The sequence below is a fragment of the Panthera tigris genome, chromosome B3 (assembly GCF_018350195.1).
Source record: "Panthera tigris isolate Pti1 chromosome B3, P.tigris_Pti1_mat1.1, whole genome shotgun sequence".
Lineage (NCBI taxonomy): Eukaryota > Metazoa > Chordata > Mammalia > Carnivora > Felidae > Panthera > Panthera tigris.
The window spans coordinates 7,999,590-8,022,898 of NC_056665.1; the positions used below are offsets into that span (position 1 = coordinate 7,999,590).

The window sequence follows — 23,309 nt, forward strand, 5'->3', positions numbered from 1 at the left end:
GAAGCTTGTAAGAAATACAGAAACTCAGGTCCCTTTCCACATCTGTTGAATTTCAACATTGTAACAAGATCCTCAGATGATTCATATTCACACTAAAGTTTGATAAACACTAATGTCATGGACTTCTTGTTAGGTTACATAATGCCAGCTGCTCCCAGAACACTCTACCCCAATCTTAGTAGCTTAGCATGACACTTTTATTTTTCACTCACACTATGTTCAGTGTGGGTGGGTAGAGGCTGTCCCCATCTGGTGACACAAGGACTCAGGTTCTCTTCACTTTGTGACGCCACCGTATAAACATGTGGCGTTCAAGGTTTTTACCCAAAGAAAGAAATGGAGCTAGCATGTGGTCTCTTAAATGCCGCAGCAAAGAAGTGACACGGAGAACTTCTGCTCACAGTCTGTTGGCGTGAACTATTCACACAGCTCCAATCTAGTGGCAAGGAGGATGGAGGACGCCGAGGTGGAGGGTGTGCAGTATTTTCACAGCACTGTGTCTGCCACTCGCCTTCAGAGAAGTTCACATGGCTCAACAGGGAGTTTTGGAGGAAGAAAAAGACCATTTTTAGGAGAATCATAGAAATAGGCTATAAAGAAAGTCTATTTTGGGGTTGGGGCTTAGAAGACGGATTGAAGGTAACTGTTAAACCAGCAGACAAAGATTGGATCTTAGACGAAGAATGAATGGAAAGTATTGGCTTAATACACACAATACAGTAGGAGAAGAACTGAGCATCAAAATTCATTCAGAGGGAAGGGTATGGTGGAGGTTTTCCATAAAATCATCTGCCCTCATTATAAACGTGAATAAAAAATGTTTCAGGACAGTTTTTTTGAGAGTTCGATTTGGGTGGATTCAATAATGAGAATTAGGAATTCTGAAACTGTCTGCCATAATCAACTTACAGATCATTATAAGAATGAACATACATCCTTATCCATCTGCCCAGGGAAGGGCAATGGGATACAGAGTGGGCATTCAGAGACTATATTTCTAATCCCACCTCTGTTAGGCATTCAGTGTGTGATTTGGGGCCTGACTCTTAACCCTGCTGAAATTTAGGGGAGCATCAACCTAGAGTAGTTCATAGACCAGCGGTTTTCGATCTGGCTGAACATGAGAATCATTCATGAAGCTTTCAAAAAGTATGAGACCAAGCGAAACACTCTCTCAGGATGGGATCGAGACCCGAGCTAGATTAAGAACCCCTGCCGTATCCTGATGGTCTTCAGACTTTAATGGGCGTACAGATCACGTGAAGATCTTGTTAACATGAAGATTATGAATCAGTGTGTCTGGGTGTGACCTGAGATTCTTTCTTTCTTTCTTTCTTTCTTTCTTTCTTTCTTTCTTTTGTTCATTTTTTGAGAGAGAGAGAGAGAGACAAAGAGAGAGCATGAGCAGGAGAGGGGCAGAGAGAGAGGGAGAGAGAGAATCCCGAGAAGGCTCTGTGCTATCAGTGCAATGCCCAATGCGAGGCTTGAGTCCACAAATTGTGAGATCATGGCCTGAGCCAAAAGCAAGAGTCAGACGCCCAACTGACTGAGCCACCCAAGTGTCCCTGAGATTCTTTATTTCTGACAAGCTCTTAGGTGTTGCTGCTGTTGATAGTCCAGGATCCACCAAGGCCTGGATAATGTTTAGTAATTCATCAATTTTAGCCAAAAGACTGCTTTTCCCAACCTAACCGAATGGGCCAGTGATTTTTGCATTGTCTAAAAGCAGGCTGGGTGGGCTCAGGCAGGGGAGCCTCTGGAGGGAGAAGTGAAATGTTTGTACTCAGAGGCTAATCCATTGCCTCCTCCAGGGCATCGGCAAGATGTGTGAACGGGCACCACCCCTCTCTCATGTCAACACCCCCCTTACACCGAGGGCAGGCAGTGCTGCCTCTGGGGACGCTAGACAGACTGATGAAGGATCAGAAGGAGCCACGGTTAGGCCACGAATCAACACAAGCTGTGCTGTGCCACTGGCAAATGAGGAAGGGAAGAAGGGGGAGAGTAGTAAAATCGCATGCAGTAAGCACCCAGGAATCCAGCCAGGCACTGCCTGTGCATTAAATCCTTTATTCTCTATGAAAATCCTCAAAGGCTGGCATTATTAACTGCATTTTCTAGATTGGAAATTGTGACTCAGAGAAGGTAAATTGCTTGTCAGCCTGGAAAGCATCTCCGTGACACCAAAATCTACCTTCCTTTCATTACAACACACTAAAGAGCATCTTATATTTTAAGTCATGCTGCTGGCGGGCAGAGGAACTGGGTGACGTGTCTTCCATTTGTGAGTCAGTTTGTCATGGCCGTGATAGAAGTGTTGTCCATCTCGTGCTTCTCTGTAGCATTTTCCATCCTTTAGAGTTTATCTAAAGGTAAGAAGACAAGAAGAAACAACCTATAAATGGAGGTTGTGGGCAAGGAAGCAACGAAAGTTCAAGAATTGCTGGCACTTGTTTTCTGGGCTCTTCTCTTCCTCTGGTGTCTGTCATTATCAAGACCAGAGAAAAGAAAACCATATAATGCAATGCAATTTTGATAAATAAAGTATTATGTATATTTTGTCTTACTCCTTGGCCCCCTCCATTCCAATTAGACTTTGCTAGCTAGAATTTTCTTTTTTACCCTTTCTTAAAAATGTTTATTTATTTTTGAGAGAGACAGAGCATGAGCAGGGGAGGGACAGAGAGAGAGAGGAGACGCAGAATCCAAAGCAGGCTCCAGGCTCTGAGCTGTCAGCACAGAGCCTGACATGGGGCTCAAACCCCCGGACCGCGAGATCATGACCTGAGCCGAAGTTGGACACTTAACCCCCTGAGCCACCCAGGTGCCCCACTATCTAGAATTTTTAAATAGGATAAGCTGACTCCGTTGCTCAGGACATTTATACTCTGTTCCCTCAGGTAATGCTATATCTTTCTTTTCCCATCTTCCTTGGCCTTGATGACACCTCCTCAGAGAACATTTCTCTGACCAGATTGCCTGGAATGGTTTTCCCATGCCAGCCATCTCATGATTCTCAATCCTCTGACCTTGCTGTATTTGTATAGGATTCCTGACTCTTTGATCTTATATGTTATATCTTTTTATCTGTTTACTACCTGTGCCGCTCACCTGCTAGTACAATTCTTGTCAAGCTTTTCCTTAAAGGGTCAAATTGGCCCTTCAGCCTTTGCATGCTATCCAATCTCTGTTACAACTACTCAGGTCTGCTGTCGTGGAACCATCGGCAATTTGAACATTGATTGGGTGTGGCTATGTTCTGCTAAAACGGCATTTACAAAAATAGGTAGTGGGCTAGACTTGGGCTGCATGCCACAGTTTGCTGATACCTGATCTAGAAAATAAGTTTCACGTAAACATTGTCTTTCTGGTCTCCCACAATGTGCCCAGTATTAAAACTCGGGGCTTAGCATCTAGTAGCATTTAAAATTTATTTTTGAATAAATGTGTGAATGCATGAGTGAACCCAATACCTCAGGGAATGGGGAACTCGTGGGAACTTAAACCACAAAATAAATAAATTACAGGATTTTAAAGCTGATATTCCCTCTCCTAAGGCAGGGTGATATCTCTGCTGCCATGACATGTCTTCATTCTTAAAAGAATAATTAAACAATTTTTTAAAGTAGGGTGAGAGCCAGATAACAATACAATTAATACTGGCATGATCTCTGTGAATGGACTTTGCCCCCTGCCCCTTCTAAGCTGAGTATGACCAAGGGTTTTGGGTGGGGGGGGGGTTGAGCAGAAATTCACAGAGAGCTTTGGGGATCTAAGAATAGAGCAGACCTGTTTCTCTGCCTCATCTGTACTTGAAGAGCTGAGGAAATGTCGATCATGGCAAAGAAGGAATGAAGATGGAGATTGGATAGTGTGGTAGGGGAATGGTCATCCTTACAGAACTTGTACTTATGCCAACATGGCAGAGGTCAAGGATCAATGGCCACCATGCATCTAAAAGCAGCTTGACAGTGGTCTTGGGGTTGGACCTTTTAGATGTCAGCTAGGAACAATGATGTGTATCCTGGAGGGACTAAGGCCTTCCTAGTAGATGTCGGCATACAGCAGATGCCTTTCCCCAGCCCAGTATCAAGGTGATATGAAAAACCTACCTCTTGGGCACACTATCTCTGCAATCTCACAGCATCATGCTTAGAAAGACCTCGTGCTTAGTTTAATGCAGTCTTGAAATTCTGAATAATTTTTTGAACAAGAGATTCCACATCTTCTTTTGGCATCGGGCACTGCAAACAACGTAGCTGGCCTGGCTTTGTGTGAATACACTAAACTTAGATCCAAATCCAAGGAGAGAAAGTGATGTTATTCTGTGATTGAACGGAGAAAACTTTTAATGGACTTGTTGAATTCAGTTTACCTTAAATTGTCAAAAGTTTAAAATTTTGTAAAGAAGGAGAATGGGATGACCTTGAAACAGATTCATTAAGATACAGAAAAATAAGTTGAAACTTTTGCCAAACATGCATTTGTGGGCTAAGATTCTGGTCTCTATTGATAGGTAGAAAATGAACTAAACATAGATCATTTTCTAGCAGATTAATTAAAGTCCCCACTGGATTTTAATTCATTGTGAAAATACTAGGGAACTGAATTTTCAGTCTCTGAGAAGCTTTTCCTGAACTATCCTGTTATCATGGGAGGGTTGTTTTGGAACACAGGGGAAATGGTCTAATTCTTATTCCTCACATAGTCCTTATGAATTAAGCAACAGCCGTATATATTCAAGAACTCAAAGCTTTAGGTCTAAGATCAAAAATTAGCTTGTGTTGAATAAGCAGACTGCACAGTACAAGCTGCCTCCCATGAGAGAGGAAATGAGAACAGTCTGGAGCCACGAGGAGGATGTAAGGATAAGGGGACAGGACCAGGGGCAGCTAGCAGATCATTTTATGCTGAGGGTATCTCTCATCCATGTCCACTCTGGCTGAGACGGACATCTCTCTAGGTGACTGGAAAAGGGCATAGAAATAAAGCCAGGCCTTGTAATGATGCTATTTTTATGAGGCTATATAGTCCCCGGTCATGAAACTCACATCCACATAACAATTCAGTCACCAAGAATTCTGAAAAATCACAGAAGCCTAACACATCTTTGTTTTCATGTAAAATAGGGGGATTTTCTTAGACTCTTTCGATAGTACATCTTAAGGCTGTCATGATAATATGGCATTTATTTGTAGGAACACACCCTGTATCAAGGAAAGGGCATCTTGTGACCTAATGATGTTCTTCCAAGTACAAGGAGTCTGTGGACCTGTACGGCCCTCTAGGAGCCTCGTATAAGCAAGGAAGGGCAGGTAGCGTATGTCATGGGCGAACGTCCACATTGAATTTCTGCAAATTAACTCTTGGAGGAATTGCTATAAGTTCTTCAAAAACAATAATCTCTCTAAAATGCATACTTGATCATGGCACGAGCTGATGCTGACCTTCAATGTTCCCTGGTTGAGTAATGTATCAATTTAGAGCCCTCAGCTTGGCCACTGGGCCCCCCTGTGGCCCAACCCCCACTAATTCTCTACTTTCACCTCTCAGCTTGCTGTTTTCTGCCTCTCAACCTTTGCTTGTGCTGTTTTCTCTGCCTGAACTATCTCTCTCTCCTCTTTCTGCTTGTGATTATGTCTTCATTTTCTTCTCCTCTGTAAAATCCCACTAATGCCTCCAAGTAAAAGTGCTACCTCCCTCCTTTGGACCAACATTAAAGCCCATAAGGGCCTTTATTGGTGCCCTATTCTCACTCTGCTGTCTGGAGTACAATCTGGGAGCCCCTTCAGGGCAAGGACTGGGGAAGTTGTTCACCACCACCTGGCCTGTTGCAGGATAAGCTCTTAATAAATATTTGTTGAATAAATGAATGAATGAGTGAGTGAGTGAATAAATGGACCCTTGCTAGACTGTGAGCTCTCAGCGGACAAAGGGCTATGCTTTTTCACTCATGCATTACCTGAATATTACGCAGTAGTTAGGAAAAGTGCAGTTATTGCTTATTTATAAAATAAATATGCCATTGAAAAGCAAATCTTTCTGATAGCAGAAGAGGCTGCACAGTCAGTGGAGAGTAGCTGCTTTGGGAAGAAACACTGAGAAACCACAAGACAACACCCCCAACCAATGTGAACACAAGACCTTTTTGGAATTCCTTAATTCATCATCAGCCTTTAATTTCATAGAAAGAAATTTGTTATGGGTAGGGTGATTATACATCCTGTTAGCCTGGGGCCATATTGGTTAATGCGTGTCATCTTAGAGTAATTTTTGGTTGATCCCCTTTTATTCACCAAAGTGCCCTAGTTTGGAAGATAAATTATAGGGCCACCCTAGCTGTGTGCTAAGTAATATGCATACATTACAGGTCTCAGGTTATTAATGCTTCCATAAAGCCTAAAATGTGATACCATCTGAAGAAGCTTGCAATGGAGTAAGAAGGATGAGGGAAATACTCACAAGTTAAAATGCACCCAACACATCACTAGGTGAATTGAAGAGGTTGCACAATGAACAATATCCATGTGTTGGGCAGTTCTGGGAAAGGTTTATAAGAGAACGTGGCACTGGACAAAAGCCCTGAAGAATGAAGAAAGGGTCCTTCTTTCAGAAACGGAGGTCTCTTATATTTTCCTGGAAGCATCTAGAGCAATCTTGCCCTGGCTTGTACTGGTGTTTTCTCCTGCTCCCCCCAACCCCAATTTTGCTGGCAGTTGCCCACACCTTCTAAGATGCCTTCCCTCCTTTTATGCACTTATCTGAGGGTTACTCATTCTTCATGACCCAAGTTGAGCCTGCACCATTCAGGGTATGCCCAATTCATGATTCCTACATATCTGAACTCCTATAGATCTTATGCTCTTCAAGTCTTCCACTGATTTGCCATTTACCATATGGTGTCTTCTAGAATTTCTTTCCATTTGAAGCATCTACCCTTAGCTCCAAGTAAAAGAGCAAACCTGCTGGTGAGAATCAGACAGGTTTGGCTGAAGGAGCAGACACTGAAAGCCAGTCACCCTGGAGTGACTGTGGCAGAGGAAGGTAAGGGACTGAGTTCTAGGACCAGGTATCAGCCAAGAGGAGCAGAAACTGTCTGTGGGAAAACGTCTGCCTCAGCCTAGAGCAGTATGAGTGGCTCTTTACTTGGGACTTGGGACACAGGGATCCCTACAGATATATATGGAGAAGGGAAGAAGCAGCAAAAAGTTCAAAGGTAGACTTGTCCAGTCACTGGGGGTGAGCAGAGGTTGAGCAAGTGGCTCCAAATAATGGCGGAACAAGCCTCTTCCTGTTGGTGACATGGATTCTTCCAGGTCTCGCTGATGCCTAAGCTTTGCCCAAGGTATGGAGGTCTGGAGAGGATAGGCTGTCCACAAGGCACAGGGGCAGTCATGGAAGGAGCAGCGAGTAGACTTTTCAGGCTGTCGACAGATTTTAGGAGTAGGGCACGCTGTTTCCATGAGGCCCATGGATTCTTCAGGAAGCAAGAAACAAACAGTAAGGGACAAGAGCACAACAACCTGGGACTGTAAGACCACACAGGACAGAAAGAAACACCTCAAGAATAATTTTCCTGTTTTGATTCAGAAAGAATTTCTGTAGGAGCTGAGATACCAAATAATTGTGCTGAAAGAAATGAGCAAATTGATGTGAGTTCTAACCTGGTCATCTGGGAAACACCTAATACATGCCTCCCTTTACTAATTTTCCTTTCTTCTTTCCTTCCTTCCCTTCCTTTCCTCCTTCCTTCCCTCTATTCTTAAGCACAGTATTTAGCCTGATGCCCTGAACCTGGAAGGTCATAGGTGCTTGATAAATATTATGACTGAATGACTGTTTAAGAACGTTCATGGAACATAGGCATTTGAGTCACTCTTGAAACTCACATATCAGTCTTTAGCAACGTCCTTGGCTACTTGGTTATTTATTTTGGAAATACCCTTTTAAGATCCATCCTGTGGACACTATCTCTTGGTGTCTGTACGGTTCCATGCTCAGATAGTTTGACTTCAACGTTCTTAACCTTCTTGCTGAATTTGGGTAATGGTGGATGCCATAAGGAGGGGAAACAACATAACTAGAAGTCAAGTTCTGGAACCCAAATGGTCCGAACAGAGGAGAACAGCAAGAGCTAGGATGCTGGTTGGGCACAGAATGGTTTACAGGAACAGAGCACACAATCCACCAGGTGACCATTGACTCTCTGGCCGGCCCCAAAGTAGTCAGTCCAGAAATTTAGAAGGAAAATAATTAAGACAGGATAGGTCTTTGTGAAGTGGCTGAGGAATTTGCTGAGTCAGTAAGGGTCTCTACAGTCTCTTGACTTTATTTTGTGCCTGAACTGGGGGATGGTGGCAGAAACTTCTGTTTGGGGTTCGGCTCATTCTCACCCACTTTGACCAGTATCCAAACCTCTTCCTATTTCTGCTGCCTTTTGTAAGGCTCTCTCTCATCACCGCATGATCCACGATCCTCTCAGTTCAGCCCTTTAGGTGCTTTTCAAGTTCAGATGCAATCTTGGACTCCAGAAAGCAAGAATATACAGATGGCCTGTCCTTTGTTTCTTTCTGACACTTCAATGTATGGAATTTCACGCTTACCACAACTTTTGCCAAAGATTGGCTGACTTTTTCCACCCAAGAAAGAGCTTCCCAATGGGTGGCCTTGGCTCAGAATTGCTGGTGGACCAAAATGCTGACTCTCAGGTCTGCGGGGCAGTGGAGCTTCTTGACTGATCTCCAGGGTCATGTTAGGAAGCATTTATATAAAGGTTTAGTTTAGGAGCAACATCCTTAGGAAACTCTAATCCCAAAGAAGCTGACATCTTTTTTTTTTTCAAAAATGAAGAAGAAACACACCAAACAACTCTTTTTCAGGGCTCCAGGAGACTGTCTGAGAAGCACTTCTTGCTCTGGACAAAGATTAACGCTGCACAAATCATCAATTACTCTTCAGGGCAATCATCATAAGCTCTTTCTAATCCCCTTACTTGGCCACTCTTTGCCTGCCTTGATGTCTTTGCCTGTGTGTTTTTGAACTCCTGCTGCCCAGAAAGTTCTTCCTCCCCTGGATGACCTATCAAATGCCTAACTTGTCTTTCCAGAAGCACCCAGCTCAGAATCATCGCCTCTGAGAAGCCTTCCATGATTTCCCCAGGCAAATGTGGGAGCTGTTTGTGTGGGTCTACTAGATTACTTTCTATTACTCTATTTGAGTACTTAATTTCATAATAAAAAAATGATCGCCATAGGCCAAGAACTCAGCCCAGAACTGGGAAAAAATAGTAATAAAAGGGGGGTGGACATAGAATGTTCTCATCCAAATTCTTACACTCTGTCTCTTGTCACATTGGTGAAATGATGTACTTGTATATGGGCTCTGTGCATAAGGAAAGCACAGTCTCTGAAATAAAGCTGTCTGGGCTCATACACTGGCTCTGCATCTAACTAAGCTGTGGGACTGGGAGCACTCTAAATTCTCTGTGCCTCAGTTCCCTTATCTGTAAAATAGGGATATTAATATCACCTCACAGGGTTATCATGAGAGGTACATGAATGAACATTTACAGAGTGGTTAGAACAGGGCTTGGAATTTAGCAAGCTCTCTTTAAATTGTAGTCATTATTTCACTAGACTCTTTTCCCTCTGGAGTAGGTCCCCAATTTTATTTTTTGTGTATTCTAAACATTTGATGTAATATGTAGCACACAATGAGCGCTTAATAAATATTTGTTGAATGAAGGAACCATTATACAACAGATTAGTTTTAAAAAGAAAAGACTCTAATTCATACATCTCCTCCAAGGCAGAGAATTCACTATTTGTTCCCTTAAGACATTCAGCTTTGACAGCCATGCATGAAACCATATTAAGCCTGGAGAATTTTCCATCCGCTCTGGTGGCTGCTATTGATTTTACCTACTGAGATATTTGGTGCCTTCATAAAATGAAAAATTATTCACAAACAAAACAGGAAAACAGTCTTTAAATGCTTATATCTGCAATTCACATGTGATTTAACATTTTCCCTTTTGGAGAGGAATGAAAAATATCTCTCCGTTTTGGATGAGAGTAAAAAATGGCTCCAAATCAATTGATTATTTGGTCTATAGTCATTTCAGAAGATGTATGGGGAAACAGAAAGTAATTTTGTAAACTGATTTTGCTTGGAAACAGCAGAAGATCGGATTTCCTTTTTGGCTCAGCCAGAAACCGAGATTTTATGTACTGGAGTTTGTTGTAACGGAATCTGCCAGTTAACTGGGTCAAACATTTATTTTGAATCACCTGTCTGCTCTGCCTAATGCTTACTTGAGTAAACTGGCTCACTCAATTGTCCTTGTTTGGAATGGGAAGAGAGCTGTGGTACAAGAGCAATGCCATGCTTTGCAGGGACCTGGGTGCCCTCTCTGCCTTTCTATTAGGTAATTTTATTCCTTTTGGGATCAAAGTCTTTTGACAATCCAGTATAAGCCTGTCATTCTTCCAGGTTTCCCCCAAAGTTCACCGAGAGCCTGATCTGAGATCTAATATAGACTCATCCTTCCCTCTCCTCTTTATTAATATCAAAGTATATTACCAATTACTTAACACCTTTCATATGTCAGGTTCTTTACGTGCATGATCTCCCCTAGTCCCCATAATGGTGGCACGTAATAGTCTTCGTGATGGTCTCAGTGGCTTCCCACACTACCGTTTTATGGTCTACCTCATGTCACAGTTCAGTCACATGCTTCCGGGGTGGTGGTCTCCTTCAGTGTGATTTAGGATCCAGGCTTCATTGATCTGGTGACTGCCTCCCCCCCTCCTAGGACATTGGAATGCTCCACTGGACCCTCTCCATCCCCTGGGACACTGGAGAATAGTGTAATGGGATGAACTATGTCCTCCAAGAAGGCCTGTTCAAGTCTCAACTCCTTGGACCTGTGCAAGGAAATAGGGTTATTATTTGGAAATAGGGTTTTATTTGGAACCCTATTTGGAAATAGGGTTTTCGCAGATATTTGGAAATAGGGTTTTCGCAGATATGGTGAAGACATAAGTTAAGATGATGTCATTCTGGAGTAAGGCAGGTCCTAAATCCAATGACTCGTGTCTTTGCAAGGGAAGAAATATTTGAAGACCCGGGGAAGAAGACCACATAGTGATGTAGACAGAGACTGGAGTGATACGTCTATAAGCCGGGGGTTACTCTCGACCACCAGAAGCTAGGAGGGAAGCCTGGAACAGATTCTCCCTCAGAGATTCCAGCAGGGACCAACCCTACTGTCACCTTGGTTTCAGACTTCTGGCCGCCAGAACTGTGAGAGAGTAAATGTCAGTTGTTTTAAGCCACACAGTTTGTGGTAAGTTTTATAGTAGCCTTAGGAAACAAACACTCCAAAGTAGGAGAGTCCACAGAAGTCTTCCTTACTGTGGATGCTTTTAGCACTTTAGATGTTGCTCCATTGGCTTCTTGCTGTCTCCAGTGAGAGAAATCTAGTGGCTGCTTTATTTTTGTTCTTTTGTACATGATGTGGCTTTCTCTGGCTGCTTTACAAATTTTCTTTTTGTCATTGGTTACAATTTTTTTAACTTAAATCTGAGTTGGTTAACATATAGAGTCATACTGGTTTCAGGAGTAGAATATAGTGGTTCATCACTTACATATAACACCCAGTGCTCATCCCAATAAGTGCTCTCCTTAATGCCCATCATCCATTTAGCCCATCTCCCCACCCAATATCCCTTCACAACCCCTAGTTTATTCTCTGTATTTGAGAGTCTCTATGAATTGCCTCCTTCTCTGTTTTTATCTTATTTTTGCTTCCTTCCCCTATATTCATCTGTTGTGTTTATTAAATTACACATATGAGTGAAATTGTATGGTATTTGTTTTTCTCTGACTGACTTATTTCATTTCACCTAATACCCTCCAGTTCCATTCATGTTGCTGTGGCAAGAGTTCATTCTTTTTGATTGCCAAGTAATATTCCATTATGTATGTGTATAAATACACACACACACACACACATATATATATATATATATATATATATATATATATATATATAAAATATCTTCCTTATCCATTCATCAGTCGATGGGTATTTGGGTTCTTTCCATAATTTGGCTATTGTTGATAGTGTTTCTATAAACATTGGGGTTCATGTGCTCCTTCAAATTACCATTTTTGTATCCTTTGGATCAATACCTAGTAGTGCAAATACTGGGTTATATGGTAGCTCTATTTTTAATTTTTTGAGGAACCTCCATACTGTTCTCCAGACTGCACTAGTTTGCTTTCCCACAAACAGTGAACCAGTGTTCCCCTTTCTCTGCATCCTCGCCAACACCTGTTATTTCCCGAGTTGTTAATTTTAGCCATTCTGACAGGGGTGAGGAGGTATCTCATTGTGGTTTTGATTTATATTTCCCTGATGATGAGCAACGTTGAGCGTTTTTTCATGTGTCGGTTGGCCATCTGGATGTCTTCTTTGGAAAAGTCTGTTCGTGTATTTTGCCCATTTCTCCACTGGATTATTCGTTTTTTTGGGTGTTGAGTTTGATAAGCTCTTTATAGATTTTGGATACTAACCCTTTATCTGATATGTCATTTGCAAGTATCTTCCCCCATTCCATCAGTTGCCTTTTAGTTTTGCTGATTGTTTCCTTTGCTGTGTGGAAGCTTTCGATTTTGATGAGGTCCTAATAATTCATTAAATTTTTTTAATGTTTTTTGTTTATTTATTTGTTTATTTATTTATCTGAGAGATACAGAGAGAGAAAGCTGGGAAGGGGCAGAGAGAGATGGAGAGAGAAATCCCAAGCAGGCTCTGTGCTATTAGCACGGAGCCAGATGTAGGGCTTGAACTCATGAACCATAAGTTTATGACCTGAGCCAAAACCAAGAGTCAGACACTTAACAGGCTGAGCCTCCTAATAGTTCATTTTTGTTTTTGTTCCCTTGCCTCTAGAGACATGTCTAGTAAGCAGCTGCTTAAGCTGAGGTCAAAGAAATTGCTGCCTGTTTTCTCTACTGTCAACACTGTTGTTCCACATAGTACTGGAAGTCCTCGCATCAGCAATCAGACAACGAAAATAACTAAAAGGCATTCAAATTGGTAAGGGAGAAGTCACATTTTCACTTTTCTCAGAGGACATGATACTCTACATGGAAAACCTTAAAGACCGCACCAAAGAACTGCAAAAACTGATACATGAATTCAGCAAGTCACAGGATGTAAAATGAAGCAGCAGAAGGAGAAATCAAGAAGTCAACCCCACTTACAATTGCACCAAGACCCACAAAATACCTAGGAATAAACCTAACCAAAGAGGTAAAAGATCTGTACCCTGAAAACTATGGAAACCTTATGAAAGAAATTGAAGAAGACACAAACAAGTGGAAAAACATTTCATGCTTATGAATCGGAAGAAGAAATATTGTTAAAATGTCTATACTATCCAAAGCACTCTACACATTCAATGCAATCCCTATCAAAATAAAACCAACACTCTTCACAGAGCTAGACAAACAATTCTTAAATTTGTGTGGAACCAGAAACCAGAAACCAGACCCCTTTCCCTTGAAAAAGAAAACCAAAGCTGGAGACATTACAATTCTGGACTTCAAGCTGTATTACAAAACTGTAGTTATCAAGACAGTATGGTATGGGCACAAAACAGACAGAGATCAATGGAACACAGTAGAGAACCCAGAAATGGATGCACAAGTGTATTGCCAACTACGTTTTGACAAAGCAGGAAAGAATATCCAATGGATAAAAGATAGGGTGCCTGGGTGGTTCAGTCAGTGAAGTGCTGACTTCAGCTCAGGTCATGATCTCTCAGTTCATGAGAGAGTTCAGTTCATGAGTTTGAGCCCGCTCCGTGCTGGCAGCTCAGAGCCTGGAACCTACTTCAGATTCTGTGTCTCCTTCTCTCTCTGACCCTCCCCAACTTGTGCTCTGTCTCTGTCTCTCTGTCTCAAAAATAAATAAACTTAAAAAACATAAAAAAAAAAAACTGATGGTCTCTTAAGCAAATGGTGTTGGGAAAACTTGACAGTGATATGTAGAAGAATGAACCTGGACCACTTTCTTACACCATACACAAAAGTAAACTCAAAATGTATATAAGACCTAAATGTGAGACAGGAAACCATCAAAATTTTTATCACTGGTTTTAAGCAATTTGATGATGATTTGCCTTAGAGTAGTTTTCTGCTTCTTCTGTTTGAGGTTCATTGAGCTTTTTGGATAGTGGGTTTACAGTGTTCTTCAAATTCACAGATGCTTTGTTTATTTTTACATTTTTTTCACTTTGTGTGGAGTTTTGAATAGTTTCTCTTGCTATGTCTCTAGCTTTACTAATAATTTTCTTCTGAGAGTTCCTATAATCTTCTGTGAATCCCTCCCAAGGTATTTTTCACCTCAGATATTGTACTTTTCATCTCTATAAATTTGATCTCATTACATTTTAAAATAGTTTTCTTATATCTACTTAACATGTTCAATCTTTCCTGCAGCTTCTTGAATATATGTAATACAGTTATTATTATTTTATTTTATTTATTTATTTATATTATTTTATTTATTATTATTTTAATGTCCATGTCTACTAATTCAATTATTTATGTCATTCCTGGGTCAGTTTTTATTGATTGAATTTTCCGATTTGGAGTTGATTTTCCTGCTTCTTTGCATGCCTGGTAATTCTTGGTCGTGTGCTACACATCATTATTGCCGTTACTTTCCTGGTTGTGGGATATTTTTGCATTCCTGTAAATAAATTTTAGTTTTGTTATAGGACATGGTTAAATTATTTGGAGACACTTTGACACTTTATAGTGTTTCTTTTAAGCTTTTCCGGGTGGGATCAGAGAATTTAGTGTAAGGCTAATTTTCCCCACCTCTGAGGCAAGATATTTCTTAGCCCTTTAAATTATGAGGTTTTTCACTGCAACATGTGGGAACTGGCACTATTCCTGGTCTTCCATGAGCTCCAGACTCTGTTCTTGCTAATCCTTTCAGGTGATTCTTTCTTTGAATCTTTGGGGTCAGAGAACTTTTTTCCTCCACATGCCTGTTCTGATCAGTATGCAGCTAAATGTGTAATGGGGACTTCCTGCAGATATCTAGAGCACTCTCTCTTTGCAGCTTTCTCTTCCTCTGTATTCTTCCCTGCACTCTCCAGCTGCCTTAGCCTTTTCAGACTCTGTCTCCTCGATTATCAGAGAAAGTCTAGACTCTTCTTGGGTTTCCCTCCCTGTACCGTGACCTGGAAACTTCCACCAGGCTGTAAATTGGGATGATCTTAGGGCTCAGCTTTTTGTTTCTATCCTTGGGAATTGCTAGCCTTCATTGCCTCTTTCCACTGTTTTGGATAATGTTGGTTCATATGTTTATTCAGTTTTCAGTTGTTTTATGTAAGAGGTTAATCTGGCCCTATTTTTCAGTGTTGACTGGAACACTGTGGTGGATTGAACAGGGGCAGAAATTCTTTGACACTCTTCCCATCAAGAAGTATGGTTTATGTCTACTCCCTTTACATACAGGCAGGATGTATGGCTGGCCAAGAGAATACAACAGAAGTAACACTGTGCTAGCTTCTGAGTACAGACTTTAAGAGACTCACAAAGTCCTCTTCTTGTGTCTTAGAATTCTATTACCAGAGTGGAAGGAAACCCATCACCCCATAGAGAACCTTATGTGAGAGAAATGGAGGCACCAACTCATCAGCCATATGAGAGAGTGATCTTGGAAGTAGATCTAACTCCCATAAAGCTGTCCCAGCAGACGCCACATGGGAAAGAGACAATCTATCCCTCAGCTCTTCCCAAATAGCTGATTCATGAGCAGAGTCAATCGTTGTTATTGTTTTAAGTTGCTGAGTTTTGGGGAAGTTTTATTTCTTTGTTTATTTGTTTTTATTTATTTATTTATTTATTTATTTATTTAATACAGCAATAGATATCTAGAACACCCATTCTTAACAGGCAGGAGCCCACCATTTGACTCACTCACTGAAAGGAGCTGGAAGACAGTTTCTTCTGAAAGAAGAAAACATGAATTTTCTTAGTGTATACTATTATCTCCTCACATTTTTGAAGTAGGTTTATGACCCTCCTGGATACTCTGGAAAACGAAGACTTGGAGAGGGCACACAAGATGTCCAAAGTCACAGCAAGTTAGTGAAAGTGTCAAGATTTTTCTCTGTTTCTTTTGCTGTTGTTGTTGTTGTTGGTGGTGGTGGTGGTGTTTACCCCTTCCTCCTTTCCCTTCCATGGATCCTTCATCCATCTGAGCAGCTAGACCCCTGCACATTCATAAATCCCTCCTCTTTGTGAATCTTCCTCCTCTCCTAGAAGAACTTTGACAAATGACTGGAGTTAGTGTACATGGTTGGAACTGAGAGAAGAAGACCCAAAGTTAAGTGAAATGGACCCCATAATAGGGGTACATGTGACACCGAGGGTCACATGGGAAATCAATCCCAGAGTCTAGCAAGAAGATCCTGAATGCATCACCAAAATATCAGGAAATTTAAGATGTAGGGCGCAGGGAGTAGAGACTAAGTTTTAGGTGGTCTTCGGAAAATGCCTTGAAGCAACATTGTGATTAGCTCAGGACCAGCTAGTTTTGAAAGCTCCCACCTGGGGCTGCCATTTGCTGTGCAGTGAGGGGGCTCATTTAGGCTGGTATGGATTTAAAAAGGAGGACTCCCAAGCAACAGCTTATTGATTTTGACCCTGGGATGATTAACGTGTCAGCCTGGCTGGGCTATTATACCCAGTTATTCAACCAAACCCTAATCTAGGTGTTGCTATAAAGGTATTTTGTATAGGTGGTTAATATCTCCTTTAGCTGACTTCATATAAAAGAGATTATCCTTGAGTGCTTGGATGGCTCAGTCAGTTAAGCATCCAGCTCTTGACTTCAGCTCAAGTCATGATCTTGTGGTTCCTGAGATCAAGCCCTACATCAGGCTCTGTGCTGAGCATGGTGCCTGCTTGGGATTCTCTCTCCCTCTCCCTCTCTCTCTCTCTCTGCCCCTCCCCTGCTCATGCTCTCTCTTTCAAAAATAAATACATAAAAATTAAAAAAAGAGATTATCCTTGATAATGTACATGAACCTCCTCTAATCAGTTGAAAGGCCTTAAGAGCAAAACTGAGGAACGAGGAATGAGAAATTTTGCTTCTAGAAACTGGAAGTTTCTAGACTTCCAGTCTACCCTATGGATTTCAGGCTTGCCATTCTTTACAATTGTGTAAGCCAATTCCCTGAAATAAATTTTCACACACACACACACACATCCTACTGGTTCTGCTTCTCTGGAGAACACTGCCTGATCCAGACTCTATGAGGGGCACATGAAATACAGACAAATTACCATTCCGATACCGTATTTGAGCCCTTTGCTAAAATATCTGAGAATATAGGTGTTAGCATTACGATTCAGTTGTAAATATTCAGAGAGAAGCAAGGGCTACCACCAACTTGACCTGATCTTGGTGGCATCAATTACACCCTTGAAAGAGATGAGCAAGTTCCCCACACTCTGATCTCCATTGCTCAGCAAATCAATGCAATGCTCATCTTGGAAAGCTGACTTATTGCCCTAGAAATCCAGGAGCTTCTCAGGTGGCAGAATGGCCTCTCCTATCAAATGTTTACCCTTAAACTTGGGCTCAAGCACTGTGGGGACCAGCGCTGCTTTAAGGAATTTCTCTGAGAGGCAGTTATCTGCATTGCACAACGAGGCTTAGGCAATGCTTACTGGAAGGCAGCAATTTAAACTCTATGCACACACCAGTGGCCTCTGAATTAACTGCAATGTCTGTGTTAAAAGGAGAGAAAGAGGTAAAAAAAAAATGGAAAGAAAGAATGTGAGATCTATAGCCAGTGTCATCATTACGGGCCGTTCAATGAAGACATCTACTCCATGCTCGGTGGCCATCAGAGCTGCCACAAGACACATGACCGTGTGAGGGGTTGGGGAATGAGATGCGGAAATATTACGCCATTCAATAAATCAGCGGCCCATCCTCTCTCTGAACGCAGCAGCCAAGGCCAGCTGTCTTATCTCAATGAGGAGATAAATGAAAGGTTGAAAGGCCAGCAAAGGGCAGTGTGGCTGATGAGAGGCATCAGGAGTGGGACGTGGGACGGGAGGCAGAGGCGAAGGGACATGCGGATGATCAGAGCTCTGGATTTCAGAGATGCGTGGAGCCCTAAGAGCACTGGCACAGGTACCTGAAGTCATGAGGGGCTCCCCGAAGGCCGAGTGGGTGTTCCTATGTATTCTGCCTCATCAAATTCCATGGCAACAGATAAAAGGACATCTCTCTCAATGCACAGGTCCTTGGTTTTCAGCTGAGTGTACGGGAGGCCGCCTGGCACATGGAAAAGAGTGTGAGGGGTTTAGGTCGAGGTGAAAACGCACAGTCCCTGGCCTCCCTGAGGTGGGTGTGTCTGGCCCAGCAGCTACCCCTGTGGCTTGGAGAGGACTTTCCAGCCTGGAAGGTCCCTGATTGTCTGCATCTACCTGGCCGTGAGCTCAGGGAGTCCCGGGATGATGCTGTGGGCTGCATCCTTCCCTCGGGCATGCCCCCTACTGGGAAAGGAAGGGAAGAGGCAGGCTGGGGAATGGAGGGACCAAAGGCAGGGACTTCGGGGGGCAGGTGGGTTGGTGGGGGGGGCAGGTGGGTTGGTGGGGGGGGGCAGGTGGGTTGGTGGGGAGGGGTGTCTTCACAGCATTTGATTGCAGAAGCCTGAAATGCTAACAGTATGGAATGTGTTTCAAGATAAATTAAAAGCTCTCCTAGATAAATTAAAACCTCTTTTTGGATCCCCGAATGATCCCAGTTCATATTTCATGGGCTTTTTGACTGAAGTGAATTACCAAATTGCTTGTCTTCTCTGAAGCTCTGTTTCTTTGTCTTTAAAATGGGGATAACATGGGGCGCCTGGGTGGCTCAGTCGGTTAAGTGTCCGACTTCGGCTCAGGTCACGATCTCACGGTATGTGAGTTCGAGCCCCGCATCAGGCTCTGGGCTGACTGCTCAGAGCCTGGAGCCTGTTTCAGATTCTGTGTCTCCCTCTCTCTTTGACCCTCCCCCGTTCATGCTCTGTCTCTCTCTGTCTCAAAAATAAATAAACGTTTAAAAAAAAAATTTTAAATTGGGGATAACGTGATCACCTCCGTTTTGCATAACACCTATAAGGCGCTTAGCCACACACGCAGTGTTTAGCAAAGAAAAGCTATCACCAAAGCTACTATTAAAAAGATGGATAAAAACCCACTAGTAGTTTGAGAAATCAAACAGGTAATTAGTGGTAGATTCTAGACTCCAATGCCCGTCCATTGTCATTGGAAATATGTGCTTTTTTTCACCAGATCACACTGCCTTTAGTTGAGGGCAAGAGCTGTTCACGGTCCAAGGCAGCGTGTGATTAGTGCCATATGTTTGAGGCAGGTAAAGAGCACTATAAGAGGTCAGGGAAGGGGAAAGCTAAGTAGGATAGGTTGGGTGGTCCTGGAAAGCTTCCTGGAGGAGGGGCCATTCGAAATGGGTCTTAGCAAAGTAGAAGACTAAAGCGGAAGCCAAAGGGGCAGTCACAGTAGGAGACGGTGTGTGAGCATTTCAGAGGCCAGCTGGATCCTGGGAAACACCCCTGCCTTCCTGGGATTGAGGGTGGTGGTGATGGAAAATGGCAGGTGACAAAGGGCTTAGGAGGGCTGGCTTATCTTGAACGTTTTCCAAAGGAAGTCGAGGAGCCATCAAAGGCTTGTGAATTCGAATGGGGCAAAACTCACTAAAGTGTGTTTGGGAAGATCCATCCTGCAGCTGCGTCCAGGGCGGAGGAGGGAGATGGGGTCCAGCGGCTGGCCACTGTCCTGGCAGGAAATTCTGAGTGATAGGACAAGGACAAGGACAGTGGCAGTGGGGACCAAGGCAGGTATGGCGACTGTGGCGGGAAAGAATGAGGGCATAGTAGCAACCATCATTGCCGCCTCTCAAGGACCTGCTGCGTGCTGGGCTATCTTGGTGGGTCTCCATAGCCACGCCAAGAGGCTGGCCCTGGGAGGCTCTGCCGGCTTTGAAGCAGAAAGACCTACTCCCGCACTTACCCAGCAAGCCACTGGGCCAGTGACCACACCAAATTTCAGTTTGCTCTTAAAAAAATAATTAACATTTATATATTATTGAGAGAGAGAGAGAGAGAGAGAGCACGCACAAGCGGGGGAGGGGCAGAGAGAGGGAGACCCAGAATCCAAAGGAGGCTCCAGGATCTGAGCTGTCAGCACAGAGCCTGAGTTGGGGCTTGAACCCACGAACTGTGAGCTCATGACCTGAGCCGAAGTCGGATGCTTAACCGACAGAGCCACCCAGGCACCCCTCGGTTTGCTTGTTTTTAAAATGGGATAAGAGGGGCGCCTGGATGGCGCAGTCGGTTAAACGTCCGACTTCAGCCAGGTCACGATCTCGCGGTCCGTGGGTTCGAGCCCCGCGTCAGGCTCTGGGCTGATGGCTCGGAGCCTGGAGCCTGTTTCCGATTCTGTGTCTCCCTCTCTCTCTGCCCCTCCCCAGTTCATGCTCTGTCTCTCTCTGTCCCAAAAATAAAATAAAAAACGTTGAAAAAAAAAATAAAATAAAATAAAATGGGATAAGAATATCCGTATTACGGAGTTGTTTGGGGGGCTAATGATAATATAGGAAAGACACCTAAGGGTGAAGACTGTCTTGTAGCAAGCATGTGCAAATGGATGCTCTTGTTCCCATGTTTATTTTTAAAGGACAGCTCAAAAGAATTTTAAGGCCTGGATGTGAGTAGATGGCATGAATATTCAAGGGGTCAAAGATGACTCCAGAGTTCCAAGTATCAGAGCCTGAGAAAAGCCTGTTAACACTCACATAAAGTAGGAGCATTGGCTTTGGGGGAAATGTGAGAAGCTTGGTTTGATTTCAGGGTGGTGACCGAGTAGCCAAGCAGAAAAGTTTGACAGGCCATTGGAAGCAGAAAGTCAGATCCCGGGCAAGACATCAGCCGTTTATAAGAAAATTGAATAATTTATCAAGTGTCTAAATATCTTGCCCACATAATGACAAACATCCAGATTTTGGGAACCTTTCTGACATGGATTTAAATTTCAACTTTGTATCTCAATGCTTGGCTGTGTTGCTTTGTACACAAAGACCTCTTGTTTTTCTCTGGATTTTGAATCCATTTTTTTTGCCAAGATCCACAGGCCCCAGATCAGCATTTATTTCTTTGCCCCTTGGCAGGAAACCACAAAAGGGTTAAACCAGAGGTTTACTTCTATTTTAGCTCTCGGTTCTTGGTTTCTTTATTATTCACACCTCAACAAATCTTATTTCATTACATTTTTGAAATTGCAGTATAATTTTGGTGATTAACTTTAAATTGGGGATAATACACTGACAGGCATTAACATAATGTCAAAACATTTTCTTACAATGATTCCTTAACCTCCATCAAATCACCCTTTCCCCGCGGACCTTTATTAATATAATATGGACAACACACCAGAACTCAAAGCCGTGGAAAGGAAAAGTGATTACCAAGAGCATTTATCAGAAATGATCAAGGCTAGTAAAAGACAGTGAGGCAGAACTTCGCATCCCTGCATTTCCCTGCCCAGGAGCAGACGTGAGGAGATGCGTTCTGGAAGCAGCTCCTGGGATGTTTGGGTTAGAACGTGGCTGGTGGGAGTTTTGTTCCCATTGTCACATCTGTTGCCATTACCCAAATGGAGCACGCATTCTGGTGAAAAACGAAAACAGCTTGGCAGGCCAAAAATAGTAGCTCAGCCCCACGTGGAGAGACTTCAGGAACCAGACAGTGCCTGCTAGAAGAAGTGGAAATAATAGGATAGAAAGCAAGGGCGTCTTAAGAGGTTTCAAAACATTTTCACTTACATGATCTACTTTGGGAATCCCGGCCACGCAGTGAGAGCCGGCAAGGTCAATATGGATCGTCCTCCTTCGACGGAAACTCAGACATTGTAAGCACCTTGCCTCCCGTCATTCGGTGAGGATGAAGAAGTGGAGAGTGTTGGTAACTGGTTGTGCTTTGGAGTCAGGGAGGCCGAGCTCCGATACAGCCTGCGTCCCACCACTTACCAGCTCTTCAGGCCTGGAAAGCAACTTAATTTCCCAGGGTTTCAGTTTCCTCATTAGTAAGTGGAAGGCGATAGCAGTGCATTCCTCCTACGGGGAAATTCACACAGAAAGTTCTCAATAACTGGTGGCTATTAGTATTATTATCAAGAGGCTAATAGCGGAATCCGATAAACCTGGTGTTAGGACGTCAGCATGCTGTCTTGCTTTTCCCACTATATCTGCACGATGCAGGGACAGACAAAACAAAGAGGAAAAGAAAGTGGGGCAGATGTGGACGCTGGGGCTGTCCGGCCCCGTGCCTACCCCTTCAGACTTGCAACCCCCAGGCTGCTATGCCGGGCGGGGCGGGGGGCGCTGTACGACCTTCAGTGGCTCTTTGCAAACTTCATCCCCTTGCTAAGCCCCACTGAGCTTGAACAAAACATTGCGTCCCTACGGCTTGCTTCATCCAAGGGGAGGTTATTTAAATTAAAATGTTACTAGTGGAAAATTCTAGTTTTCAAGGAAATGAGCCTCTCAGAATATAAAAGGGGAACTTAAAAACAACAACAACACAGAAATACAATGTTGGCTACATTTCCCAGGTCCCATGGCAGCTGGCACTTAGCTGGCTTCTGACCATGGAAGGCTCAGGAGAAGATGGGGTCTGGGAGGAAGGGAGAAGCCGAGATATTTCTCCTCCTCTCTCTGTTTGCCTTTGGTGGCATTTCTAGCAGTGGCTCCCGTGCCCAGTAAGAAGTTAGAACCATTCACTGTGGGTTTAATTGGTACCGGCTAATCCCAGCCCCGGGGCTCCACCTTTGTCCCTGCAGCCTGGGGTAGTCGTGGTCCCTGCTGTCTAATCTCTGCGCTGCCTCCAGTCTCTGGCTGGCTTCTAGGCCTTCCCTTTGTCAGTGTGCATAATCAGCTCTACTTTCTTTTTTCCTGGTGTGTTCAGATTAGTGTCCCCTCTGAGTGCCTTTCACTTTGCCTATTTGCTACACACACCATTCATGTTTGTAGGATGGATGGTGCTGCCCAAACACAACCATAGAAGGGTCTACGGAAATTCGGGAAGAACTCTGATAAAAATTAAGAAATTAACGTGCTGGGTGAGGGTTCTGGCAAATTGTAAGAGAAGTGGAGAAAGAGACCGAAGCTAGGAAATGGGAAATAACATCACTGGTGGTACCTTTAA

The 23,309-nt window shown here is 43.2% G+C and overlaps 1 long non-coding RNA gene across 2 annotated transcripts; it reads right to left on the reverse strand.

Annotated features, from left to right (window-relative positions):
• Positions 1–2,013: 2,013 nt before the first annotated feature.
• Positions 2,014–22,196, reverse strand: LOC122239184. Of its 2 annotated transcripts, none has more exons than XR_006218136.1 (3): positions 21,929–22,196; positions 18,240–18,379; positions 2,014–2,366 (listed from the first exon to the last, which is right to left on the reverse strand). It is a non-coding gene; the product is annotated as an uncharacterized LOC122239184 (long non-coding RNA). The 2 variants fall into 2 exon arrangements; XR_006218135.1 differs by lacking the exon at positions 2,014–2,366 and adding an exon at positions 16,087–16,355.
• Positions 22,197–23,309: the final 1,113 nt, after the last annotated feature.